We start from the raw sequence: 12,584 nt of genomic DNA on the forward strand, positions 1-12,584 counted from the left end.
GGAAAGCTGTGTGGTAGGGTTTCAGAAATGATGTCCAAGTGAGACTCCTATACAGGACATCTGAGAGATCCTAGCACCAAATGCAAGGACACTCACTGAGAAGTCTAAACTATACTAACTGTAAGATACCAGCTACTTGCAAGCTGTGAGAGCTACAAGGAAATCTATGTCCTGCACAGTCTCCTCCCTGTTCCAGCTGTTGTCTTATTTATACTGTATCCCATAAACTGCTCACCAAAGACACCTAACTCTGGAAAGCAAGCCCTCACAACAGAATCCCAACTCTGAGAAATGCTTGTTCATCGCTTGAGTTTGTGAGGGTTGGCATTGTGACAGGGAGCAAGCTCAGGTTACTTTAGTGAAATGGTAGGAGTGTTAGTCGAATATTGAGTACCAGAGAGCAAGACAGGGGTCAATCCTACAAAAATAACCCCATGTAACATGCAGAAGACATAACAGTGACTGGCAAAATCATTTGGGTTTGAGGCTTTGCCATTATTCCTTTCTGTTATCTTTACATGTACGGCTAGGAGCATGATTCATTGAGCAAACCACTTTGAGCAGATGGAATGCAAAATTCCCTCCTCCTCCTTCCAACCACACACAGAAAAAGTGGGATGGGACAGAGAGGAACCCAAGCCTTTTCCAAACCTAAGATGTAACACTTGATCTGCTAAACAGGGAGGCTGGAAATACACATTTATTGCCCCACTTCACCCAGACAAAGAGAAATAATTCAAGCTGTATCAGTTGGGACAAACTCCTAACACTCTTGGCTGCCCGTCTAGTTACGGAATCTGTTTTCTTGTCATCTCTATTGTGAGCTGGATGGAACAGGCACATAGAAAAAAATTGGGAAAAGCAGCAGCAAAATAATTCGGCACAGCAGAAAACTATGTATAGAAAAAAGATTTTGCCAGCAGTCCGCTGTTTCTCACCTTTCTACAGAAGTAGATTTTTTTTTATGAGGAATTCAACTATTATAAGTCACTTCTGTTTGACAGGAGGAAAATCCTCCATCCCCAAGTGTTAAATGTTCCAAAGCAATGTTTGCTATGTACGCACAGTAAGGGTTTCCTGCAAAGAGCTCAAAAGCTCTTTCAGTATATGATACAAGGCTTGAGCACGCTTCCTGACACCCAGCTGGGAGCACACCACTAACTGTCTTGTGAAACCAGCCATGTACACGGCAGCTGATGTTCTTAGAGGTGCACTGCTGTGCTGAGTGCCCAAGCATCCATCACCTGGAAGCAAATATTAAATACAGAGCAGAGACGTTTAGCTATCAACATGAATGGGAATTACATTAAATCCATATGGTCCTGGCCAAAATTATCCACACTGATAGCAGTCAGAGTGACAAAGACCACAAAGGCATGGAGGGAACTTTTAAATCTATAGACTTTAGTTTGATAATTTAAAAAGAATAATAAATTATATGTGGAAAGCAGCATCTGAAGTCCATAACACAACATCCCACTTTTGGAAAAGTTAGAAATATGACCTATGGACTAACACATTGAAATAGAGTCTATATAAACACAGCAACATAATTCAGGGGACGGTATTTTCATACGGTGAACTAACAAGAATTCAAGAAAGCTAAAATTGGAAAGTATGGCTTTGTAAATATTAGCCTGTTACTAACCATCCATGATGCAACTGATTTGATGGAGGAACCTAGAAAAGAGGTTTGCAAGGTAAATGCTGTACAGAAAGACACACCTTTCTTCTCAGCCAACTTACAGTCTGAACAAATAAGAGAGAACTTACATGAAAAGGGACAAGTGTTATTCCACTCCACAGGCAGGGAGCTGAAGTACAAAAGATGAAGAAACTTTGCTGATAGATAACATTATATTGATGTCAGAATCAAAAACTGACTTCAGCTCTGGTACCTTAATGAAAAGCTGTTCTCCTTTTTACCTGGACTGTATTTGTTTATTGACATGACAGCCTAGGTGTTCTGCAGCATTCTGGTGGTGTCCAAGTGATGGATGTAGATGCATAGAAATGTTTATAAACAATAATGATGACGTGGCAATATGCAGAAGTTTAAGGTAAATTACTGCCAGTAAGTCCTATATTTTATGCTGCTTTGCAGCCATTGTGTCCATTAATTCCTACAGCCTTTACCAGGGTTTAAGAAAGCAAGTTGGAAACCCTTTACTTATTTTGTTCTCTCTGTCTAACCACAGTGTAATTGAAGGAGTGCATCTTTCAATTTTTTGTATATTTGTATTTTTAACACAACCATTACAGTAGCGAAATGCATTATTTAGTCCCAAACAGGACATTGCTGAAGGATTACCTCTGACTGAGACTCATTCATTCACATGTCTAGAACCACCACCTCGTCCTGACATATTTTATTGGTCTTGTAAAATAGAAATTCTAAAACAAGGGGGAAAAGGTCATAGCAATGCATTCACTGCAAATTATTGACACAGACCTGGCGTCAGAGGCAATCAATCAGAAAGATCCATTTGTATCCTGAGATGTAGAGACTATTTTTATCATAATTTCTCTAGTGTGGATCCAAGATACTGCTGGAAGAGAGGATTTAACCCTGACAGACGAGTTTGCTGAAGAAATCTGAGTAACCCCAAGGTCATGATCAATACTACCTCATGATATATCAGGATATTTAGCTGGGACAGAGCCTTGGGCCATATGATTTAGTGTGAGCTGTCCTTGTCCATGGCAGGGGGGTTGGAACTAGATGATCTTAAGATCCTTTCCAACTCTATTTTATGATTCATGATTCTATTTTCTGAATAAAAGTTATTTATGTCAATGTGAATATTAGTTATTCTAACTAACAAAGGAGAGATAGTTTAGAAGGAATATTCAGGTACAAAATTGTATTACTCTATTCTTAAGGGTATTAGACTTCATTAGCTATTTTTGACACTTAAGTTGTTTTTTAAAAGAAATAGTGAAAGAAGAGTAATTTTCAACATTATGAAGGGTATTTTATTATCCATACAAAAGATGTAACTATACATATTTCAGATGCCATAGTAAACGCCATTGTAGCATTTGTTACACAGTCAGGATCTAAGGTTCACTGTTCTTTATTGCTTTATTTTAGGACATGTTTGCATAACACCAAAAGTGGGATGCACGTAATCTGACTGGGTGCCTAAAGCCATGATTCAAACAACATAAAACTTAATGTAGAGTTAAAAATAACTAACTAAATAAGCCACAGGAATTTAGATTTGATTATGTTTAGAAGTTTATGTATTACCAAAGAAAACAGCATAATGTTTTCCTGTTGGGAAAACAAAAGCGAAATGAGCATGTATGCCAATTTTAAGAAGAAAATAGATTTAAAAGACAGCGTTATAGAGCCTGCATTTTATTATGATACATATAAGTCTGGTATTGCAATCACCAGGTAGAGAAATAAGGACATGCTTTTTCAATAGAAGGGAAGTAAAATTTGGTTTTGCTAGTCATATAAAGTACTGGGGTTCCTGTGTGCTAAATGCAGCAGCAATGACACTGATGCCATTTGTGTTCCTTTACGACAAGCCTGAACTAGGCCTAGGGCCTGATTATTTGCTTTCTTGCTCCATGGGTTTAAACTTGCCTTGAACATTAGAGGACCTGAACATGAACGATACAGCTTTTTACTACTGCAGGTTCCATTGCTTCACTAGAAGTTTCTCCAGAGACTTATTTAGGTCAGGAGCTTTTAATAAATGAGAAGGGTGGTTACGAAGTAGAATAAAACAAACAGCCTGAGAAATTAGTAGAAATACAAACATTACTTTCTGTCTATGCCACAATTGGTAATGTGTTAATTAAACAGAAACAGAATAATTTATAAGAATAAATTATTTATTCTTAATAAATGAAACATCTGAATAATAAATACATCCGTTCTGCAGTCATCAGGGAGGTTTCTTAAACAAAAGGCTATTTTGCAGCAGGAAGAATCACATGGAAGGTGGGAAAAAAACTGTACCGGTTTAACTAACATTAAGAATACAACCAAAGCCAAATAGCTATAATGTTGGGAATTAATACTGCTGACAGTCAATTGCACTGTGGCTTACATAGGATAGGATTCAAACTCCTATTTAAGAATGCAAATTGGAACTCTGAAAGAATATGTAACACTACATTTTCTAATCAGTATAACAGAAAACGTGTAACTAGCTCCCCAGCTCTGAGATTTGAAGCCTTAATGCTGAAACCTCTTGCTTTTAAACTCACTGCTTTTGTCATACTCTTAAATTGCAAGAGACATCGATCTTATTTTGTGCCTCCATAAGAGGCACAGGCTTTTAATTTTTCTTTCAAAAGCAGTGTTTGTTTTAAACGTATTATGAGCCTCACTAGTTTTTTTTAAGTGAGAGATCACCACCAAAAAAAACATGTTACATTTTAAGTTAATCTCCTAATCACATCAAAACAGCCCTTTGATGGATCCTGTATGAAAGACTTGTGTCTGGCAGAAAATGAAGATGATAATTCACTAGTGGATATGATTCATATCTGAGCAAACTTCCTGTTATCATCATGCTGCTGATATGCTTTGGAATGAATTGTGATGTAAGTCTTGACAGCATCTTCTCTTTAACAACCCTGCAAGACTTTCTCAATAGTAGGGATCTTCTACCCAAATTCCTTCCAGGCTGATTAGATACCACCTACCTAACTTCCCCATCAAATTTTAGTTTGAGATTGTACTCTTCCTTGTTCACAGACACAATGGTTTTATGCACAACAGTGTGTCAAATCTCTAAAATGATATAGAAAGCAGCACTATTCAGGTAATCAACTGATGGAATCCACAGTGGAGTGCCTAACTCTGTATTAGTCCTTTTATTGCTTTCCTTTGAATGAAAATAAGATTGTCCCTCTATTTTAGTATTTGCCAATGAGCTAACACCTGCTAGGGCTTTGCATTTTCCTTTTCAGTGGTGAGATGAATTACAGAGTACTGTTATCCTTCTTTTGTGTTACCTGCTTTGGATCTTCCATTTAAGGCATTATTTTATGCAATTAAATTGGAATTTGGAAGCAGAGATAGTGTGGGGTTTTCATAGCATTAATGAGAATGTCAGCAGCGTATAAGGAAATTAGCAAATCTTTTGCAAATTTTTAATGAATGTAGCATAAGCTTTCAACCCTGAGACTAGGAAAGACATAGTTAAAAATTACCATACAGAACAGAGAATTAGTATTTTGTGATGTCTTTGGTTCTCATGCCTTTTTCCAAAGGTTTCAAAACCACCACATGTAAGCCACAATTAAGTGTACTGTTTCACTTCTGGCTAGCCAGATAGAGAGATGAATGCCTCTCCAGCATAATTGCAGTTGAAGCTTTCCATGTCCATTCACCACGAATTCCTTTCCCTTCTCAAAGAGAAGAATTTGCATTTAAACGGATGGCTGTTGTTTTCAGGTGAGCTGCTAGGTTTGACCTTTGGCTCACCCTCCCTTCCCCCCCATTTTATTCCTTTGAGAAAGATTTCAATGGAAAAGTTAATGAATCATAAAAACATGAATCTAAAATACCTAGAATTTTCCCCTATATTTTTTGTGAGAGTGCTTTCAGTGTCATTCCTGCTATTAAAAAGGCAACAACCCTTCTCATCTCTCCTATTCTGCATCAGCAACTGAGCCCCAGAAGCAATAAAACAGTTTTTATTTGGCTACTAGTAAGATGTTGGACAATCAGGCCTGCCAGTGGGCCACAGGATCTAAATCAGCACATGATATAGTGCAGTCTTACCCCATTAGAAAGGTGATAGCATCCACACTGCAGCTTGCATCAAACAAAAAATGAAAAGTTAATGTAGGGTGCCTAGCACAAGTGTACAATACTCTCTTCAGATTATTAGATCATGAAATTGGTGCTGCTGTACAACCCGCTGAACTAGGGCCTTTTTTTGTGACCATTTTTTCTGTACTCGGGCAAAAACAATCTTCTGGAACACTATGTCAGCTCTTCATGGGATGGACTTCATGCCTGATGAACTTGGGTGGCAGCCCTTTAGATAACTTTAAATATCCAGAGGAAATGAGAACATCAACATGCTATCCGAACTACGTTACTCTTAGTTCTTGGAAGAATACCATCACCTGAAGGCATAGTTGGCAAACTCTTCCTAACATTTCTTCTTTCTCTCATTATCTGCCTTCAAACCATCATCTTCTGAAAAATTCCATTTCAGAGGACATATGTTTTAAAAAGGCATGGTAAAGTTAGAGATGTAAACTGATACCCCATGCCAGGTTTATAGCCCACATTCATTTATTGTATTCTACTTTCAGCTTTATATAAACTCTAGGGAAGATGTGAATCCATGTAGGGACCCAAATATGGCAATTTTAATGTCTGAAAAACAATAGATATCCAAGGTGATATTTGAAGCCCAATTAAAAATGCACTTCAACAGATTTTTAAAAGTGCTGAAGAGAAAAATGACAGTATTCCTATCCATCCTGAGGGGCCTTTATGGATTCAATTAGAGTGTAGCACAAAACTTCTATAGGAGCTGGGTTTCACACTGTTGGGCTTCTTTTTCCTCCATGCCCTAGAACTTTTAAATGAACATTCAGTTTATGTTATTCACCCTCAAGATTTTCCATATTAGCTTTTCAATTAATCAGTACTTACTGTTCCTACCTTCTTCTAATTTCTGTTTTCTTAATACTTCCTGAAGTTCTACAACAAAGTGTCAGACTCTAAAGTAGTTCAAAGTAGCCTAAAATCAATGAGGTTTTCCCATTATATTCATAACAAATCCCAGTCATTCTAAACTAACACTTTGATAGCTTCTATTTACGTGTCAAAGGCTAAGCACAGCTTCTCTTTACCAATTCTAAGTATTCAAAGTGAAAAAACACCCCTTTACAGGAAAAAACTATTCTAATACAAAAATGCAATCAAGGCTTGAATTGCTACATGACTCTTAACATCCTTGTAAATGCTGCCTTGCCTGTAGTGTAATTACCAGCTTCTCATTACAGACTAAACGTCAAAATATGATGATGCAGGTAAAGATTTGCCAGTCACTATAAAATTTCCTCCTCAAGCTAAATTTGAACCAGTTATTTTCAACAGCTGTTCTTCCACTTTTTGTTTGATGCTAATTCTTATAATTTCCCACCTTTTTCTTTGTGTCTGATTTCTCTTGATTATTATAACACTGTAATCTTATCCTGTACCTATTTTGTTTTCTTCTAATGCAAATTTCTTGATAGTAACCATTTTCCATTTAATTCTGTTTGATTTGAGCTGCCAAGAGCTCTTGCATTTTGGATGATCACTTAGCAAGGCCTGATATTTACAGGAGCTAATTGTTTCAGTAGGAACATAGGTAAAGAGTGCCATCCAGAGACATACAAAGCTTTAGGCATACTGGAAATGGAGAAGAACCTGAGTGCTGTGAATTATAGCACTTGTGGGGTTTCTCACCATTATGGGAAATAATATAATGCAATCTGGATGGGTTTTTTTCCTTTAAAAGCTAACATAGATAATATGTCTGCATCACAGGAAAACCAAGTACCTGGATACTCAGCAGTACTTCATATTGCACAGTTGTATAGTTCATGACTTCTACTGTTCTAAATGTCCAAGTTTCCTTTGCAATAACTGATAATAGAAGACAACAGATGGTCATTTTTGTGATTTTAAACACAGATGAATGAGAACATAGATTGGAAACAAGTCAGAGAAGCTGTTACTGTAATACAACGCTTCCAAAGATGATACATCATGGAAAAACTACATCAGAGAGCTTCAATGCTGAAATGAATCCACACAGCTATCCACCTCAATCTCTGAATTTCAACTTCAACAAATTTCAGCTGAAACCAAATTGCAGCCAAGCCCTTCCCAGAAACATGAGTTTGAGAGGCCTATAGTGACTTCAGAGAGGAATCACATACACAGGGCAGAGCAGACTCATCATTCCAGGAGCCAAGATGATTTCTTAAATATATAGCCTTATTCATTTGCTTTTCTGCCCTAAAAGGAAATAAAAATCACCAAAGACACATCACATCCTAGACCAACTCCAAATGCAGTGCTATCCCTTCAGCTTAGATTTGGATAAAACAGTATTTTCCTTGCTCACAGGAAATCGTAAGACACCCAAGGACAAATAAGTTACTAATTTAGTTACAGAAGAGATCTTCATATCCACAGTGTTCATACTGTTGCTTGATATCTGAAACAGCAGCTTTAGCAATATTCCACTTATGTGGAATAATATTGCTGTCCATGAAGGCTTGTAGTTTCCAAAACTTTATGACAGTGGCAAATATTGTAAATATTTTCAATATCCCCAAAAGATAATATGGGGAAAATGATGTTTCAGTATAATTCTGAACTCGAGCAAGAAACCTTTTCCAACACATGCAGTAGTTCAGGGCAAAACATCACAAAGGAGGCAAATGGAGTCTTCTATGTACAACCTGTGAGTGAAATTTGAAGTGTGCCCCATAACTGTTCTGCCTATTGACCAATACTAGGTGACGTATTAAGTGGTCATTACCAACAGAAGACAGTAACTTGGAGAAACAGTTAACTGAAACACAGTATATGCTGTCAGTCTCATTCTCTATCACACTCTTCAGTGCTACAAAAGAATTATGACCTGCTGCTTGAATGAGGTTTCATGACTTATTATGCCCTTTTCATCTGCTCACTTTCTGGCAACACAACACAGGACTCTAGATTACGTATGTTTGGTTTTTCTATAGAATATCATTGGTGAAAATGCTCTGGTTTGGAAAATTACATTCTGCTACATTTTCTTGGAGAGTGTTGGCCTTCCAAGTAATTGAGAATTGACTATTTTGAGGATTGTGCCTACGGAGTAGGCAATGAATTCAAAATGAACACATTAGCCCACTAAGTGACTCAAGCACTACAATGAATGTGTTAGCAAAATAAAAAGAAGCGGAGCTTTTTCACAGGCAGCTGCATTTTCTTACTGTCTCAATAGTGTCTTGCTGCAGAGACTGCAAATTGCCCAGTGAAATTTCTCATCCCCAGTAAACAGCAGGCAAGCATTGTTTAGCAGTTGCCCAACAAATGATTGGCATTTTCATTCCATCTGTCACTGGCAATGACAAAGTGGCTTCTATGTTTTACGAGCTTAACGGTTCAAAAAGGCTGCAATTTAGTTGTGATAATATGAAAAAATGTTATTGTCATACAAAAAAATACTAGTACCCTCTAAAAGCTCCTAGAATTTGGTAGCTACCAATTCGTAAAGCATAAGATATAATTAAAATACCAAGCAAATGAAGCAGTGTGAAATGGTTTCAGATGCCCACAAATCCATAAAGAATGGCCTGTACCTTGAGTAGGGTAAAACTGTTAATCCACACGAATGGTTGCTTTCTCTAAACTTATTTTTAGGCAGAACATCACTATTTCCCATATTTTGCAATGTCAACAAAGCTCCTGGTAACCACACTCTGAATATGACAGGAATGCAACTCCATAATGAAAGGGAAGGCAAGCCTAAGCATCCCTGTTCCAAGAGGGCCACCAGCTCCTTCCTGTCACCATGCCTCTTCCCATAGGAGCCTCTAAAACAGCAGCAGGACACCTTTGCAGAGTAGCCCTATGACTAAACAGAATCATTACCTCAATGAAGTTCTAGGAAAGCTAACTAGAAAAAGAAGTTAGTGCAGCTAACAGTTAGTACAGCATTGACACATACAATTCACTTAAGTTCTGTCTCAGTAGAGAGAATTGTGACTGGACAGAGGTAGGAGGTGTTGAGGTATCGAGACATCACAGTGCTTGAGAGGTTCTATGTGGTGGGGATGGCAAGTACGCAGACAGATGCTGGCCACCCACAGTTTCACCCAGACTCACTGGTACACAGCAACTCAGCCACAACATCCCTATCCCTCAGAAGGTTGACATTTAGTTGAAGTAGATGACATCATGTCACATTCTGCCAAGCAAATCGATTCAGTGATTCTATAGAACATTCAAAACAGGCTTTGTATTTCTCAGCTGTTCCCACCTTACTAAAGCAATCAAAATAAGTGTGATTTGACTGTATATTAAGTTCATCAAATGCTTGATATAAGTGGGGTTTTTTGGTTGGTTTTTTTTTTTTTTTTTAATTCTAAGTGCAGGATCATCAACCTAGGTAATAAAATCATTAAAATAGAAGCTTTTGATGAAAGAGAGCTAAGAATGAAAATGTGCATTTATTCTGCCACTCTAGTGGCATTAGAAGTATTCACTTCCTAATGTTTGCAGGAATTCAACAAAGTCAACTTGAATTAAATTTTCAATTCAAATGAATAATGGTGGAAGTCTATTTATAGTGGTTATCCAGCTTTACCTATTTTGCCTTAGCGAACATCAGGAGGGTTGCATGTAATCTGTAAGTCTGCTACCAGTTTACGATATATATATTTTTATGTCCTAAATAAATGTAAAGGATTTTTTTGGTGGTTTTCAGTGCATATGCAGACAAAATTAATCTCTTGGGAAAAACAAAAGAACCCCAAGCAGAATTAATTATGAACAAAAGATATTCTTGGCTAAAAACCAGCAGAGATTGCAATAACCTGAGGAATACCGTGGGCTTTGTTTAAGAAATTACATGCAAGTCACTGTCTTGTTTCTATCTGTATCTTGTCATACAAATTACTCTTTGACACAGAGCTGATATCTCACCAAAAAACATTATAAAAACATAATTACTACTTCTGCATCATTAATCTGAAACAGCAGTATGTTTCTGCATAAATGGAAGTGAGTTAGGAAGCTCTGTCAGTCTGTGGTCTCCCACATGTACAATAAAACTCTTAATTAACAGAACAGAGACCTATATAAGGCCTACAGAGTTTTTTAACCTCCATGAAAAGAATAAGACTAAGGACCAGATTGTCATTCTGGCCATGTTAGCACTTCCCTGGAAACTCCTTGGAGCACAAGATATTCTGCAGCATTTTTCTGTGGCTGGTGCACTTACCAATTCCCTAACCAACTGTCTCTTCCTTACTTATGCCCCCTGTAAAATGGGAAACAGGGCAAGACTTTTCCTCCTTATTGCAATGTCTTGTTCTCAGTGGGATGTTTAGTGCCTAAATGCTACCCAAGTAAGTTTAAATGCATCTTTACCCCCCCCATGTTATTTTTTCATTATTTTTCTGTTTTTCCTCCGTTTTCCTATCCTCCATATTATGCAATAGCAAGTTAGGCATAAAAACTGAAAGCGGTTAGTCTTGAACATAAGAAAGTAACAAGTAATTACTGACTCATAAATACAGCATCCTGTTGTAACATTTTACAGTTGTGTTTTTGCAGATTAGCATACACCTTCAAAAGGCATCTGATGAAGTAGCACATGAGATAACTTTGGGCGATGGCAAGGTAGAAAGGAATAAGAGAACAAACTTAGAGAACTGAAGCCAAGGAGATCAGAGGTAAAGATATTTTGCAACTGTTACTCATCTTTCTAGATCAAAGCCAGCTTTACATGCGAAAGAACTACAAAATTTGACCCTGAAGAGAGTAGCAATACTTTAAGTTTAGAAAATAAATGAGATGATGCTGAATGTTGCCAGTCTTCAAATGATTTTCTCTCACTCTGTGGAAAAGTTGCTGTTCTTCTATTGCTGCTAAATTGTCTATAAACACCTCCACCGTATTGCTAGTAAATCTTTTGGTATGATCATCTGGGGTGCGTGTTATAAGGAAAACTACCAGAAGATGCTCAGAACTTGTGTAACCATCGTTAGTAGATATGAGAGCTCTAAAACTGTAACAATAAAAGAACTTTTACAGGATATATCAAAGCTAATCTCAGCATTATGGGGAGTTCTTGCTAAGAAGCGATGCTGATTTCACTGAGGCTGGTTTCTAAATACTGCAGAGTATCTGATATGTCAACTCAGATGTGAAGAGGAAGGGCGAGTAACTTGTTGGGCTATCACATCAGAAACAAAATGAGACTGGCGAAATTACACAAACAATAGTTACAGCTTTTGTGTTACAAATTATATTTGTTTATAATTAAATATTGATTATTTAAGGCTTCTGAGGCAAAACTGTGATCTTGGGTTTCCTATGAGAAGATATACTAACATTTTAGATTTTAATTCCCACAGTGCCTCTTAACAACAGGAACTGCAGCACAGAAAAATTAATGGCATAACCCCTCCCTCCTCCAATTACAAACCTTGTTTTGCTCTCCAATTGCTAGGACAAACTCCATAATATTTCATCCTAGATTGTTAATTACTGCCCTGATAAGAGTTTGATTGTAACACAAATACTTAATCTGTGCAAGTCATTTTTTTACAGCACTGAGTAGTAACAAAAAACATCCACTTACTGAGACCAGCTACCATTGATTTCACCGAGTTTTGCCTTAAAACCTAATATCCAAAGGCTCAAAGCAAAACTTCCAGCGAGTTCAATGACGGCAAGAAATCACATCTCTAATCTAGTTTGAATTTAATCACATATGTCAAATAAAGAAGAATTAAATCCCAAACTTATTTTTTAAAACCACTTTTTTTTTCCTTTTATTTTTTTGGTGGGTTTGGTTTTGGTTTGTTTTGGTTTTTTGTTT

This window comes from Psittacula echo (genome assembly GCF_963264785.1).
Source record: "Psittacula echo genome assembly, chromosome: 7".
Classification (NCBI taxonomy): domain Eukaryota; kingdom Metazoa; phylum Chordata; class Aves; order Psittaciformes; family Psittacidae; genus Psittacula; species Psittacula echo.